Consider the following 17,958-nt stretch of genomic DNA (forward strand, 5'->3'; position numbering starts at 1 on the left):
TACATGTAAGAACATAAGAACATAAGAATGAAGGAGACTGCAAGAGACCATAAGGCCTACACAAGGCAGCTCCATATCCATCACCAACTGTCATCCCCATCCATAAAGTTGTCTAACCGTTTCTTAAAATAACTGATAGTTTCAGCGCTCACTACATGGTTACTAGGTCTATTCCATTCATTGACCACCCTATTAGTAAACCAATTCTTACCTATTTCCTTCTTAAATCTAAATTTGTCCAGTTTGAATCCATTACTGCGAGTCCTGCCCTGTTGTTTTAATATGATGACCTTGTTTGCATCACCCTTGTTAAAGCCTTTGATCCACTTGAACACCTCTATTAGATCACTCCGCACTTTGCGTCTTTCCAGAGAGTGAAAGTTACGGTGCCTAAGTCTCTCCTCGTAAGGAAAATTTCTGAGTCCATGTAATATTCTGGTCATTCTTCTCTGTACTGATTCTAGTGAATTGATGTCCATTCTATAGGACGGAGACCAAAACTGTACCGCGTAGTCAAGGATGGGTCTAACTACCGCTAGAGTTTGATAATTACCTCTGCACTTCTATTCGTTACCGTCCTAGCAATGAAACCTAATGCTCTGTTAGCCGTATTCCTGGCGCTAATGCACTGTTTCCTGGTTTTAAGGTCCGGACTCACTAGAACTCTCAAGTCTCTCTCGCAGTCAGTTTTCTCTAAAAACGTGTTATCTAAGTTGTATCTATTTTCGGGGTTGTGTAGCCCTACGTTTAATACGCTACACCTAGAGATATTGAAGGTCATTTACCATTTCACCGACCATTGAACAATACAATGGATTACAACAGTACAATAACAAGACATGTCGACAGGAATGTTTCTGGTCCGTAAGGAATACAAAAAATGTAAAGGTAGATAAATGGATAGATTAATGAATAGCTAAATAAATGGACAAGTAAATAGATGAATATACAAATGAATAGATATATAGATAATAACAAAACTTAGAGTAAATAAGAAAATTAATTAAAGCATTCGTTCAAAGAGAAAAGAAAAAGAAAAAAGAAACACTTAACAAGGTTCTCAGCTAGCTAACAACATACGTGAAAAACTAAACGTGCTGGAACTGTCAAAAGTAGAAGGAAGAAAAATGATGTATTATCAGTATTGGAAACTATGAATAGAATAGACATAATCGACAAAAAAAGACTTCTTAGTGTAGACCAGAAGATATGCCAAAGTACATGGAAAGAACCAGAGAAAGATAAAAGAGTTTGAAAAATATGAATAAATACAGTTTTTCATATAAATATATTTATTTACGAAACAACATGGAAAACTAAATAAAGTCAGACAATATAAGCAAATTTAAAGTGAAGCTTGACTGAGGGAATCGCAGAGATAATTAGGTAAACACACACACACACACACACACACACACACACACACACACACACACACACACACACACACACACACACACACACACACACACACACACACACACACACACACACACACACACACACACACACACACACACACACACACACACACACACACACACACACACACACCGTAACCTGCTACCTCCACAGGTACCACGACCACGGCTGCAGGTACGGCACTATAATGCCATCAAGACGATCAGAGCACGCACCGACCGGTATAAGAAGAGCCCCATACCGACATTTGTGGACTTAATCAACAACAAGAATTAACATTGTTGTACTACACACCTATTCCTTAGCTTACTGTTTTTTGTTTTGTTTTTTGAATGCTTGTAACAACATCTTTTCACTGTCATAGTTTTATATTGTTATAATCTTGTAGGATGTATATTTTCAGCAGTAATGCTGCTATACCCAATAAACCGATTATTATTATTATTATTACACACACACACACACACACACACACACACACACACACACACACACACACACACACACACACACACACACACACACACACACACACACGCACGCACGCACGCACGCACACTCGCACATTCACACATACAGATATATACACACGCACACTCCTACACTCAAGGACACACACATGTAGGAATTCTTCGGCCTGAATACTCGCATGCGCCTAGCGACTGGCGAGGCATCGTCTTTCCACGAGCGAGCTCTGCACCCTCAGGGTTCTGTCACAAATCTTACCTGTTTCTCGCGCATTTCTATCGAGGCCAATGCGCCTCAGGCTGTAAGATTCCCAGATTCTTTGGTATGTTTTCTCCTGACGATTGCATGCTCCTGCGTGACTCTCCCACGCCTCCTTCTTCATCGGCCGGAGGATATGACCTCCAGCTCGACTCCTGTACGCCTCCGTGCAGCGAAGGTCGCGATTCCTGGGCTTGGAGTCCGAGGACGGTGTGGGATGGCGAGGGAGTCTGGGAGAGGAGCAGGAGTTGGAAGAGGGAGTGTTGTAAGTGCGTCGAAGTATCTGGGATTTCTTTTAGATATCTTAATTTTTCTATACCTGTCTGGTGGAAGCCCGAATAATGGTATAATCTAAATGCATTAAACTTGTCTGAATACTTAGGGTAAATAAAACCATTAGGTAATAGACGCATTCAACGTTAATTCCAATCGTCGTCCGTAAATAGCAGCATAAGAATGAAGGAGACTACAAGAGACCATACGGCCTACACTAGGCAGTTCCATGTCCATCACCACCTATCATCTCCATCCATAAATTTATCTAATCTTCTTTTGAATCAACCTATTGTTTCAGCGCTCGCTATATAGTTACTAAGTCTAATTCATTCGTTGACCACTTTGTTGGTAAAACAGTACTTGCATATTTCCTTCTTGAATCTAAATCTGTCAACTATAATTTGTGGCTATATTCCTGGTATTCATCTACTAGTAAAACATGATATAAATTATAAAAATACTATGCAAGTTCTTGAATGCTGTTGACAATTTATTTTGCAGCCTTCACCTCCTGTATTTCGTAACCTTTACTGATCGCTACGGTAATATTTCTATAATATATAAATATATATATATATATATATATATATATATATACATATATATATATATATATGTGTATATATGCAAAAAAAAATCACAAAGGACGTGATCCAATAAATTACTAATAACCACAAAGGAAACCGAAAAGAAACAAGAATTCCTAAACAGCGCTTTCGTGATATTTCACATCTTCAGGGGAATATCTGAAGATGTGAAATCCAGTTTCTTTTACGGTTTCCTTTGTGGTTATCAGTAATATATACATACATTTTATATATATATATATATATATATATGTATATATATATATATATATGTATATATATGTATATATATATGTGTGTGTGTGTGTGTGTGTTGTAGTAAAAGTAGAGACAGATGAGTGGAAGGTGGCAAGGGGACGCAGGATAAGGCACGAGCGTTATATTCCTCTGACGTTTCGACGGATGTCTTCCTCAGGGAGACATCCGTCGAAACGTTAGAAGATATATCACTCCTGCATTATCCTGCGTTCCCTTGCTACCTTCCATTCATATATAGATGAATAGATAAATATATCTATAGATATATATATATATATATATATATATATATATATATATACAGTATATCCCAGTCATTCAGACATCCTTGTAAGGAGGACTAGGCTTGGGTAGAAGACTTGGTCGGTAGGATTGGAAAAAAAAAAAAAAAAAAAAAAAAAAAAAATAGTCGTCACTTTTCGTTTCCGAGAATGTGTTCGGTTTCATTGTTGACTAAGAGTTACGCTTCGGTTCACATACGCCTACGCTTACTCATACCACGCCCGCCCGATCTTGAGCTTATTTAAGCAAAAGAAAGAAAAAAAAAATAAAATAAAAAATAAAATAAAATGAACAAATAAATAAATAAATAAATAAATAAATAAATAGATAAAAAAACAAATAAATAAATAAATAAATAAATAAATAAATAAATAAATAGATGAAAAAAATAAAATAAATGCGAGTGCTTGTGTGTTTGTGATTCACCAAGAATGCACCATGGAATTGGATAATTCGTTTCACTCGTTAGGGACAGAAGTTACCCTTGAGAACTTAGAGATCTATGGACAAAGGGGACAGTAACGGTTTGGAATATCATAAAGCCTTCATCCCCTGAGCGGAGACCGATCTAGGTTCTGCGGCGTCACTACTCTCGACGCTGACGACTGTACAAGCAACCGTGTGTGTATGTTTGTGTGTTTGTGTGTGTTTACGTGTGTGCGTGTATGTGCATACATACATACATACATATATATATATGTATATATATATATATATATATATATATTTACATATGTGTGTGTGTGTGTGTGTGTGTGTGTGTGTGTGTGTGTGTGTGTCTATGTTTATGTGTGTGTGTAAATATTCACCATGGTCTTTTGGATCACGTGTTGGACTCATGATCGACAGCTATTTCCCTCCCGGAAGAGAGGTCAGAGCTTGTATGACCGATCTATGGGTATTGCTGTGACCTTACATGCACACACACACCCAACTCCGCCCATGAGAGTTGGAGTAACGACTCGAAGCGCAGCGATACTGAAATTATTTCAGCCCGGGGCAGGATTCGAACCCGGGCCGCCGTAGTGACAGTCGGAGACTCTACCAACCGTGCCAACAAGTATGTAATGTGTATGTGTATGCGTGCATGTCACTGCATTTTCCTTCTTTAACTCTTCCTTTCTTGTTTATGCTTATGATACGTCACGCAAATGTTGCTCATTGTTCTACTTCTTGCGTCATCTACCCAGTATATTTTTGAGTTTTATATGTGTTTCGCATCCCCGTCCCAAAGACATCGCGCATTTCCCCCTTGGCCCAGTGTCCCTTGTTTCCCTTCCAGGCAGACACTTCACGGCTGGTGGACACCAAAGCGGTCGCTTGCTTATGCAAGAACCTGCCTTTTCCGACCACTCCGAAGGCCCCTTTGTCGCCTTGGCCGTCCATTCGCTGGCAGTTTCCGGAGTCCTCCGGGTCTGAACGTGATCCTCGGCCGTCACACACCCGTCCACTTGCCACCGATCCACCTTCCCCAAAGTCCACCGTCTGGATTATAATCCACGTCTTGTGCCTGTCCACTTGCCCGCAACCGGGGTCGACGTGAGTCCTTGGAGGTCGGAACGGGGACTGGCATCAATACAAAGGGCGGATGGCCCACAGAGACCTTAGCCTATTTTCATTAAGTAAACTGTGGGGAGATATACGTCGACATACAAAACTACTCATAAAAGTTCATATCTACAAAATGCGTACATGCATACATACATACATACGCATACATATATATTCATATATGCATACATACCTGCATGTATACATACATACATACATACCTGCATACATACATACATACATACATACATACATACATACATACATACATACATACATACATACATACATACATACATACATACATACATGCATACATGCATACATACATACATACATACATGCATACATACACACATACATACATATACATACATACATGCATACATACATACACACATACATACATATATACATACATGCATACATGCATGCATACATGCATACATACATACATATATACATACATACATACATACATACATACATACAAACATACATACATACATACATACATACATACATACATACATACATACATACATACATACATGCATACATACATACATATATCCCCGGTCGTGAAAGAATTCTTGAAAATAATTACTAATGAAATAATAAAGTTTGTTAAAGTTGCGCTTTATACATTCTGAAGTTTTCTTTGGTCAGATTTCCAAAAATGAATAAATTTCGCCCAACGTAACACAAGGTTCAGAAAATACTTTACTCTGATGAGTTTCATTCGCCAGTACAAAATTTCTTGTTTCGTTGGTATTAAAGATGTTTCACATACTTTCACTTGAATACTCAAGTTGATCGTTTGCAGACATAATTGGGTCAATATTGGATTAGTAAACGCAATGACTCAGTGGGTAAAAGAATATAAGAACAAAGGTATGAAGGAGACAGCAAGAGAACATAAGGCCTACACTAGGCAGCTCCATGTCCCTTACCACCTATCATTCCTGTCCATAAAGTTATCTTATATTCTCTTAATGCAACTAATTATTTCGGCGCTCACTACATGGCTACTAAGTCTATTCCAAAAAGTGACACACGACTAAAAGTGGAAGACACTACCACTGATTAAGGTACCTGGCATTATTGAATCTTCAAGTTATGTACACCCTACAGGAGAGAGAGATCATGTAGCACTTGAATTCCAGTTGAGAGACGGAGATATAGAGTCGAAACATGAATCATGCAGGCAAGATAGACACAATATTGGGAAGACAAATTTCACCAAGTTGAGGAAATATTGTGGAAAAGGAGGATTTCATAAATGCTAAGGAAACTAAGACTACAGTGGTAGTATAGTGGCATAGCTCATCCATGGTGTGTCAAATTGTATGAACAGTACAAGCATCTTATTTTGGGTCATAGTCTATATACTAATGAAATAATTCCTGTTGATATCGATCTAAATCGGACCGAACACCGGAAATCCCTCAAGGGGACACGTCCCCTCCTGCCCCTTATTGGCTGAGAGAGTGGCAACGTCACGGCGACGGAGACGACAGATTGGCCGAGAGCGGTGACGTCACGGCAACGGAGACGACTGATTGGCCGAAGGCGCCTGCGAGCGAAGCGAGCTCGCCCGAAGGTCCGAGGCCCCGCGTAGCGGGGTCGGGCGCAGCCTATTGCTCGTTAAAAAAAAAAAAAAAGTTGCTCTGGTCGAAGCAGAAGATTCACTGCTCGGGTGCAGGTGTCCATGGGTTGCCACAATTACCCTCCTTCTCCCTCAACTTCTCTTTTCCCCAAGGATGAAAACTTCTGATTCTTTTTCTTTCGAAGTCTTCTGTAGTCGTTTGTTGTGTCTGGACCTGATCTTTTCAGATTCTGCATCTTCGATCTACAAACTACGGATGATGTTATTGAAAAGCTTGTTCCTACGAAGGGAGAGAAAAAAGAAAAAGAAAGAGAATACAATGAATACAAAGAATAGGGATAAGAAGAAGAAAAAGAAGAGGAAGAAGAAGGAAAAGAATAGGAAGATGGAGAACAAAACCAAGAACATGAAGAATACGAAGAAGAAATACGAATAATACGAAAAAGAAGAATTTATGAAGAAAAAGAAGAAGTAGAAGTTGAAGAATAAGGTGAGAAGAAGAAGAAAAAGATAGAGACGAAGAAGAAGAAAGACAAAGAAGAAGAGAGAAAAATAAAAGAAAGAGGAAGGAGAAGGAAAAGAGGAAGAATCTATTTCTTTACTGATAACCAGCCCTTTATATGGGGACAATATCACGTCGAAAAATTAGACATAGAGGGTGTGAAGGTGAATCTTCAGGAAGGCTGCAGAAGGAAAGTGAGGGAAACGAGAATTGGGAGGAAGCTTAGGAGGCAAATGAATAAGAGGTGGAGGAGAACGATTGACATCTAACTCTTTCATAAGAACACTATATGTCCTTTACTTCCATCTTCAATCCCTTTTATCACCCTAACTTCACACCGACATACGCAGGAACACACACACACACACACACACACACACACACACACACACACACACACACACACACACACACACACACACACACACACACACACACACACACACGTACACACACACACACACGTACACACACACACACACACACACACACACACACACACACACACACACACACACACACACACACACACACACACACACACACACACACACACACACACACACACACACACACACACACACACACACACACACACACATGATCGTGTGCGCGAGTATAATATATAATGTTCTTTTCCTTTTTTGAAAGACATTTGTCCCCAATGTTTAGAATTAGCCTGTTCCTAATACCGCATTTCCTGTTGTTGAAATTTACTGTTTCTTGCCTGGCTACTTCCGGTGTAAATATTTCTTTTGGTGTTAGTTTTCTAATTACGTTTGTGTTTGAATGCTATTTATCACAGGGACATAACCTACAGTATTTTCTTCCAGCTTATGCCGAAATACTTTATTTATCAGTGAACTCAAAATAAGATGGAGTTTTGACCGTTAGAGATCCTCGTCTCACCGTTAGTAACCCTTCACTTCAATGGAACAGTTTAGAATTAGCTGGAAGAAAAATCTATAAGACCGGTGTCACACTTTCCGGAGCCGTCGTTGATGCTTGTTGTTGACTATAGTGTTTTAACCAGAGGGAGAAGTTTGTTGTTATGTAAAGTTCTGGCCACCGCAAATTGATCTTATTAAGTTAATCGAACTTCTCCATAACCTGGCCGCATCCGGCGCAGCCGAATATGTGACAATGGCATAAAGTATCTTTCTTCATGGTGAAGTGGTTAGGTTATCACACCACGTTATATATGTGTCTGAGGGTTCATAATGTTCCCGTCTGCTGCCTTTGCTTCTTGTGGAGGTCAGTCTGCTACCAGAAGTTAACTGCTCTCCCCCCCCCCCGTCTGCTGCCTTTGCTTCTTGCGGAAGTCAGTCTGCTACCGCCCCCGTCTGCTGCCTTTGCTTCTTGCGGAGGTCAGTCTGCTACCAGAAGTTAACTGCTCCTCCCCCCCCTCCCCCGTCTGCTGCCTTTGCTTCTTGCGGAAGTCAGTCTGCTACCGGAAGTTAACTGCTCCCCCCCCCCCCCCCGTCTGCTGCCTTTGCTTCTTGCGGAGGTCAGTCTGCTACCGGAAGTTAACTGCTCCTCAACCCCCCCGTCTGCTGCCTTTGCTTTTTGCGGAGGTCTGTCTGCTACCGGAAGTTAACTGCTCCTCCCCCCTCCCCCGTCTGCTGCCTTTGCTTCTTGCGGAAGTCAGTCTGCTCCCGGAAGTTAACGAACGATTGGAGTCTGACCCTGCCGCCTCTGACACGAGCCTCCCTGCCCCCCATGAAGCCGTTTGGGGAACTTGGGTGTGGTGGAGTGTCTAAGATTTGTGTCCTTCGCACAGATTTAAAAGGCTCAGGTCATCTTAAGAGTTCTGCTAATGTCTGCCATTCCCATTCGGCGGCCCTCTTCCGTCCATCTAGTCATAGACGCCCCTCCACGTGGAAGCCATTCATCAGCAGCCGATCCTTTCCTTGCACTCGCCAGGCCAGTGCCTCACCACTCACAATCTCCGGACCCTAAGCGTTCCCAAGAACGAGGAACCAGAAGGCACCATTTTACCTTGAAAGGTTTTTAACTGCTAAATATATCATCTATTTCCTGTAGTGTTTCATAACCTTTCAAGCTTTGTGGACTCTTTCCATCGACTTGTATTTTCAGGGGATCCATGGATACGAGATTAGATAGCATATAGTCACTTTTTCTAAGTATCTAGTGATGGAGATATTAAAATATATTATACAAATCACCGCCATATCCTGAGAGACGCAACTAACTAGAGCAAAACTATAAAAGAATGGACATCTCGATTAAAACACATAATGTAATCATGAATCATAAAGTAAAAACCTTAGCCATGACAAGATTAACTGAAGCATACTAAATTCCCCGTTCCTTGCTAGGATTCTGTGGCCCCCTAGAAACACTACCTACAGTAGACAATCGAGACCTGAAGGTCATATGAGACCTTAAATCTGCCTCAACATTTGTCCTTGTGTTACCGATCCTACATATTGAACGCATTCCCTTCTTGAAACCTAGTGTTTGCGTTCTTGGCTTGAGTGGTCTTGCCATATATTTCTACTTATCTAGTTTAACAACTTGCAAAATAAAAAAGTGAATATTTTCATGAGTATTATATATAATATAATTACACTTGCATATGTCTTTCGTGAAGAATAAAAAAAAGTGGACCAGATATTTCGATCTACGCTTTTTTGCTGCTGTAATCTGAAATGAACATAATCCATTTATGTCTGAAACTGCACCACCATCTATTAGCACAGTTGCCAAGTAATGTTCAATGTCGTCTCATTTAGTTGTTTCTACCAATGAGGGAGTATATGTGAGAAATAAATTGACGAAGCCCGAAGAGATTTCCCCCCGTCTTCTTTTCTGCATGAGGGGACGGATAGGGGGTGTCGCCGATTTAATGAAGCGGCCTTGCTGTGGATGTGCTGTGTCTTGCGACACTGCTTCTGACCCAGGGCAGTAGGCGAGATACAGGGATGACCCGTCATCCAGGAGGTGCCAAGATAAGAGTGAGGGAAGAGGGTGAAGGGGGATGGAGTATATTAGAGATGGAATGGGTGGGAGTGGTTTTTATGCCTTTGTTTTTTGGCTACCTTCCTTATAATGGGGAAATAGCCTTTGGTATATGTATGTATGTATGTATGTATGTATATATGTATGTATGTATGTATGTATGTATGTATGTATGTATGTATGTATGTATGTATGTATATATGTATGTATGTATGTATGTATGTATGTATGTATATATATATATGTATATATATGTATATATATACATAAATGCATATATACGTATACATATATATATATATGTATATATATATATGTATATATATGTATATATATATATACATAAATGCATATATACGTATACATGTATAGAAAAATTACAAACAGGTAGACAAGTGAGTACAAAAGTAACTGATTGAGGGACATTACAGAATACTGCTTTGGCTTTTACCCAACTGAATCATATCATACTAACTCTGCGGGAAGCTGACTTCATTCAGTGACTACGCGGTTGTGTAAATTGTTTCCTCCTACTTCTGCTACGCTGGGCAGAACTTCCCTTTCCCAAGATAATTCCGACCAATATCTCTGTCTGTCTGTCTGTTTGTCTGTCTGTCTATATGTTGTCTGCCTGTCTGTGTCTCTCTTTGTGTCTCTCTCAGTACCTCAATTTAAACACTTTGGAAAGACGTTGAATGTGGGGTGATCCAATGGAAGGATTTAAATGGGTCAAGGGTTTTAACAAAGGTGATACAGGTAAGGTCATCATATTAAGACAGCAGGGCAGGACTCGCAGTAATGGATTTAAATTGGACAAATTTAGATTCAAGAAGGAAATAGGAAAAAAGAAATGGTTTACCAACGAAGTGGTTAACGAATGGAATTGGTTTAATGACCACTTAGGGAACACTGAGACAATTGGTTATTTTACGAGAAGGCTTGATAACTTTGTGGGTGGGGATGATATGGTAAGGAACATGGAACTGCCTAGTGTAGGCTTTATGGTCTCTTGCAGTCTCCTTCATTCTTATAATCTTATGGTTTCTGTGTGTGTGTGTGTGTGTGTGTGTGTGTGTGTGTGTGTGTGTGTGTGTGTCTATCTCTATTATTACTTCCTTTTACGTAATGGATTTACACCCTCTTTTCCATTGTTTTTATATGCATATTCCTTTTCCTTTTTTCTTTTTTCTCTGCAGTTTTCTGAATAACATTCAATATGTTGCAATTCAAAATTATGAAGGTGTCTTCATTATAATTTACAGCCTGACTTTTCCTTTCGATTTGCATCTAAAACTCGATCACATATATTACTTTTTAAGACCACATTTCTTCCTTCACGTCAGCTCTATATCTACTGTATATATGTACAGTATATACAGTAGCGTATAAAATGTTCCGGATACTTGTAATTTTGTATTAAAGTTACTAATATCGTCCTTGGGAGTTAAGACCAGATTAAAAAAAAACTGGAACATGGCAACCTACAAGGATCGGTTACCTCTAAACAAAATTTGGAGGATTAGAAAAAAATACACCGAAAGTTATTAGTACATTTACATTTCAATCTTAAAAATAATCCGGGCGCTTTTATTTACCTGTATCAGTTCACTTAATTGCCTATCATTACCACTTTGGTGACGAATCAAATCTTAATTTGTTTAGCTCGGATGGCAAAAGAGTTCATCACAAGACAGGTGAAAAAATATCTAAAAAAAATTGCATCAGGAGCAGCGTAAACTTTGGTGGCGGGGGCGTCATGGTTTGGGGCATAATTTCAGCAGAGGGCACTGTGCCAATTGTTCGCTTGCAGGGTAAAGTGAATGCGCAGCTGTACAAGGAACTGCTGCACCAACATATAATGCCTCATGTGCGCTCTGCTGCTGCTTCTCAACCTGCAGTATTTATGCAGGATAACGCTCCCTGCCACACAGCAAAGCTGGCGAAGTCATTTTTAGCTGGCCAAGAAATCGAGACTCTAGACTGGCCAACATGAAGAAAATGAAGATCTATACTTACAAATTAAAAAGTCTCGCAGAAGATCATAGGCTGGAGAGTTTAATGGAAGAACTAGACAACATCAAGTGGGACATCGTAGGACTGAGCGAAGTCCGAAGAGCGGAGGAAAAGCTGATACAATTACAAGATGGTCACCACTTGTCTACTATAGAGGTAAGGACAAAGAACGATCTAGTGGAGTAGGATTCTTGATTAACTGAGAGGTTGCTGGTAACGTAGTCAAATTCAGTAGTTTGTCAGACAAGGTAGCTTGGATTGTGAATAGGCTGTATAAAAGGTACACTCTAAAAATAGTTCTGGTTTATGCACCAACTTCACAGAGTTCAAACGATGAAATTGAGTCATTCTATCATGATTTAAGTCATGTAATGGATCAAGAAATAAGTAAGTACAAGTTGGTAATAGGCGACTTTAATGCTAAAGTGGGGAAGAAGATGGGAGATGAGACGTGCATTGGTAAGTTTGGAGTAGGTGAAAGAAATGACAGAGGCGAGATGTCAGTCAATTTTGCAGAGAACTACAAGATGAGGATAATGAACACTTTCTTCGAAAAGCGTGTAGGTCGTAAATGGACGTGGAGAAGTCCAAATGGAACAACAAAGAACGAAATAGACTTCATATTAGGAGATGAGAGCAAAAGCATTAGCAATGTTACGGTGATAAATAAAGTCAACATAGGTAGTGACCATAGAATGGTAGGTTGCACAGCTAAATTCAATTTCAAAGCCAAGAGAAATAAAGTTATTTCAAGAAAGAAAATAAACCTTGCAAAGGTTAAGGTTAATAATAAGAAATTTCAGTTAGAAATTAAAAATAGATTTGAAGCTCTAAGAACTAAGGAAGACAGCGTGGAAGATATTAATTTGAATTTAATGAATATCATTAGGGAATCGGCAGAGAAAGATGGAAGCACAAAAAACATTAGAGAAAACAAATACTCCAAAGCTACAAATGACCTAATTAAAAGAAGAAGAACCATGCAGATTAAAAGCAGGAGAGACGAAATAGAAAGAGTAGAACTAAACAAACTTATCAACAAAAGGCAGAGATTAGAGAAAAGGAAGAGAAACATGGATGAAATAGTGGAAACTATTCGGAAAGGTAAAAGTATTAAAGTGACCGAGCGCAAACATGCCTTAGGAAGACAGCAAATGATATGTCTGAAAGATAGAAATGTAGAAATCATTAAATGCAGAGACAGAATGGTAAAAAGAGTAAAAGAATTTTACCAAGAGCTTTACTCGCCGAAGACCGTAGTTGAGTCAGTAAATTCATGTGTAGACGTTAGTAGTGTACCAGAGATTACAAAGGAAGAAGTAGAATTTGCTCTAAAAACTATGAAACGAGGAAAAGCACATGGGGAATATGGTATATTGATAGATCTATTGAAAGACGCAGGTAAATTAGTTCATATTAAATTAGCTGAGTTGTACATCCAGTATTTACGTCAAGAAAGCGTTCCTGATGCGTGGTGTAATGCTATAGTGATTTTGCTTCACAAAAAAAGGAGACCAGAAGGATCATAATAACTATCGACCAATAAGCTTGTTATCAAATGTATATAAACTATTCTCCAAGATCCTTACAAATAGACTAAGTAAAGTTTTAAATGGAAATCAATCGAGAGAACAGGCAGGCTTTAGGGGCGGATATTCGACTATAGACCACTTGCAGAAGGTGGAGAAACGAGATTGAGAAATTTGCAGGAGTGACATGGCAGAGGATGACACGGTTGTGTTGTTCATGGAATGCTATGAAGGCCTTTCTTCAGCAGTGGACTCAGGATGGCTGATTTGATATATATATGTATATATATATATACATATATATATATATATATATATATATATATATATATATATATATATATATATCACAGGACGAAAATGTAGTAGCACATTTAGTAAAATGTTTTAATTACCCACTGTCGGAGAAACAAAGCAAAAGAAACAGACAAACTGTATATTTCGACCACTACTGTGGTCCTCTTCACACACACACACACACACACACACACACACACACACACACACACACACACACACACACACACACACACACACACACACACACACACACACACACACACACACACACACACACACACACACACACACACACACACACACACACACACATATATATATATATACATGCATACATATACATATAGAAAGAGAGAGATAGATTGTAAGGTCTTGTGGTGCGAGCCACTCCTTCGCTCTCTCGTGTGGTTGTGTGGGGATGCGTGCGTTGAGGCGATGGGGCGTGCAAGAGGACGGGGGTGGGGGGTGGGGGGAACTCTACGGGGCACTGAGCAATATGACAGAAATGAAAAGAAGTTCTCTTCACCTGAATATTTTCTTATTTTCCTTCTTCTTTCTCTCTCTTATTCTCTTTCTACTTCAGCTTCGTCTACATCTGCTTCTTTATCTTCTTTGTCAAATTTTTCTTCATCTTCAGCTTCTTTATGTTCCGCTTTTTTATCTTCATCTTCTTCTTCTCCTTCTCTTTCTTCTCCTTCTCTTTCTTCTCCTTCTCCTTCTCCTTCTTCTTCTTCTTCTTCTTCTTCTTCTTCTTCTTCTTCTTCTTCTTCTTCTTCTTCTTCTTCTTCTTCTTCTTCTTCTTCTTCTTCTTCTTCTTCTTCTTCTTCTTCTTCTTCTCCTTCTCCTTCTTCTTCTTCTTCTTCTTCTTCTTCTTCTTCTTCTTCTTCTTCTTCTTCTTCTTCTTCTTCTTCTTCTTCTTCTTCTTCTTCTTTTCCTTCTCCTTCTTCTTCTTCTTCTTCTTCTTCTTCTTCTTCTTCTTCTTCTTCTTCTTCTTCTTCTTCTTCTTCTCCTTCTCCTTCTTCTTCTTTCTTCTTCTTCTTTCCTCTTCTTCTTTTTCTTCACTTCCATCTTCCTCTTCTCTTACTTCTATTTCTTATTCATAATTTTCTCTATCTCCTCCTCCATTTCTTCCTTTTGTATGCCACCTCCTTCTCTTACTCTTTATTCTCTTCCTGTTTTTCTTTTTTCCTTTATTTTTCTTCCTTTTCCTCCTGTTCCTCCTCTTCCTTTATCCTTTTCTCCTGCCCCCTCTTCCAGATTTTTTACTTCTTTTATTCGATCTCTTTCCTCCTCCTCCTCATCATCTCCCTCTCCCTCTCTCTCTCTCTCTCTCTCTCTCTCTCTCTCTCTCTCTCTCTCTCTCTCTCTCTCTCTCTCTCTCTCTCTCTCTCTCTCCCATCGTCGGCGGCCAGTACGTCCCCGCTATCATCATCATTACCATCACCGTCACCGTTATCGTCACCGTTACCTTCAAGTTAGAGTTACCTTCACTGTCACGACCATTATCACCGTCACCGTCACCGTCACCGTCACCGTCACCGTCACCGTCACCGTCACCGTCACCGTCACCGTCACCGTCACCGTCACCGTCACCGTCACCGTCACCGTCACCGTCACCGTCACCGTCACCGTCACCGTCACCGTCACCGTCACCGTCACCGTCACCGTCACCGTCACCGTCACCGTCACAGTTGTGGCTACCGCTCCGCCAGGTCCTTGCGCTGCCTCCTAGAGCCTTGACGCAAGAGGACGTGTCTGTGTGCCCTTCACGTCGTCATTAATGTTGCACGTTTGGCCTTTGCAAAGCCGCCCGTGCCCTCAGTCCTGGCTCCCCGTACTCCCGGTGCTGTCGAGGTTGCTGCTGCTCTTCGTGGCTGTTATTTGTGCAGCTGCTTCTGCTCAAACATCTTCCGATATTGGAGAAGAATTTATTGTTTTACTCTGGCTGTCGGAAGGAGATTTTATGCAGCTATAATGAATCTTTTCGTAGTAAAAGGCAAACGGCTTCTGCTCTATGTGTTTTGATGCCGATGTATGTATATATATATTTATATATATATATATATATATATATATATATATATATATGTATATATACATACATACATATATATATATGTATATATATATGTATATATATATATATATATATATATATATATATGTATATATATACAGTATATACCTACAACCCCCGATGTGGACCTCACTTTCCTGGTCTCACTCCTTCGCCGCTGTTGATTGTGCACCAAGTATAACGCAAGTATAGTGGAAGCCATTAATCTTGGACATCAGTAATTTTGTTTCTTTATTTGTTATATGTAATTTACTATGAAATGTATCATCATGTTCAGTTTTTCCAAGTACTGTGAGTGTATGCTTGTAAATGTAAGAACAGTAAAGCTTTATTTTTCACTCGTAGTAAATATAGATTATTTAAGTGTCGTGCAGACTTCTATCTTACCCATCCACCCTTATATTCTTGCATACATCCAGTCTTGTATAAGATTTTCATCGGAGCGTGCCATAATCTATCTATATTCTCTATACGTTCCACTTTATTGTTACGGGCTTGCTTCCGAACTGGAACTCGACTTATCCCTAGACTCGAAATTAGTTACATACTTTCCACCAACTCAGGCCAAATCAAGGAAGCCCATGGCAGTATGTATGTAAGTATGTATGTATGTATGTATGTATGTATGTATGTATGTATGTATGTATGTATGTATGTATGTATGTATGTATGTATGTATGTATGTATGTATGTATGTATGTATGTATGTATGTATGTATGTATGTATGTATGTATGTATGTATGTATGTGTAATAAAACCACTTGGAAAATAAAATGAAAGGTGACCGAACGTTTTCGTTTATTTAAGACATTTTCAAAGGTACTTTTGAAAATGTCTTAAATAGACGAAAACGCTCGGTCACCTTTAATCTTATTTTCCAAGTGGTTTTATTACACATTTTGTGAATCACGTGTTTTTGTGATTTATTCGCATGTATGTATGTATGCATGCATGTATGTATGCATAAATGTATGCGTGCATGTATGTATGCGTGTATTATGTACGCATGAATGATAATTGACAAGTGCGCTGAAATCAGTATAAAGCCAATGAAGTTCAGATTTCTCCTCTGAAACTTCTTTGGGGGTTAGCCGTTAGGTTGGGGCATGAAGGTCACTGCAAACGGCAGGCGATTTCTATATAAACTCAGATCCGTCTCTCCTCTCGACGTGAATAGGTCTCGATCGGCCAAGACACTGCTGAGGCTGAGTGGCCGAGCATCGCTCGAATAGAATTGTCTGGCTGAAAAAAAAAAAAAAAAAAAAAACCGCGATATTACGACGGTGTAAGGCAGTGGTCAGATGCCCAGTAGGGAGACCCAGGTACAGATGGATGGATGGAGTAAAGAAGAACGTAGAGAGGGTGGCACCAAGAGAGGACTGTAGGAATTGGCAGAGGATGTAGAACCATCTGGAGAGGCATAGTGAAAGCGGTGAAGGGCCGTCCGGCCTGACAACCAACAGAGTAAGAGAAAGGCAGTGATTGTCAAGTTGGGGCCCATGGCAAGAATTTAGAGGAATCCGAAGAAAAATTCTATCATTGTCCTGGAAGAAGAAGAAATGAAATATATTTATGATTGTCAACTTTGGAATAAAGCAAATGGTTTGTCTTCATCAACAATCTTTTTTTTTTTTTTTTTTTTTTTTTACTGAGTGGGATTTGGGAGGAAAATGAAGGGAGGCCAAACGAATATTGAGGATTCATGGAGGGGACTGGAGTGAAAAAGATTGAGACTCACCGGTCTAAGATGTTTGAAGAAAACCTGAGAGAATCCTTATCCAGTCTCTCCATCGCTCGTGGGGGGAGTACCACACAGTAGCACAGAACCGCCTGGCGTGGTGAC

This window comes from Oratosquilla oratoria, chromosome 6 (genome assembly GCF_046742065.1).
Source record: "Oratosquilla oratoria isolate Oo_2021 chromosome 6, ASM4674206v1, whole genome shotgun sequence".
NCBI lineage: Eukaryota > Metazoa > Arthropoda > Malacostraca > Stomatopoda > Squillidae > Oratosquilla > Oratosquilla oratoria.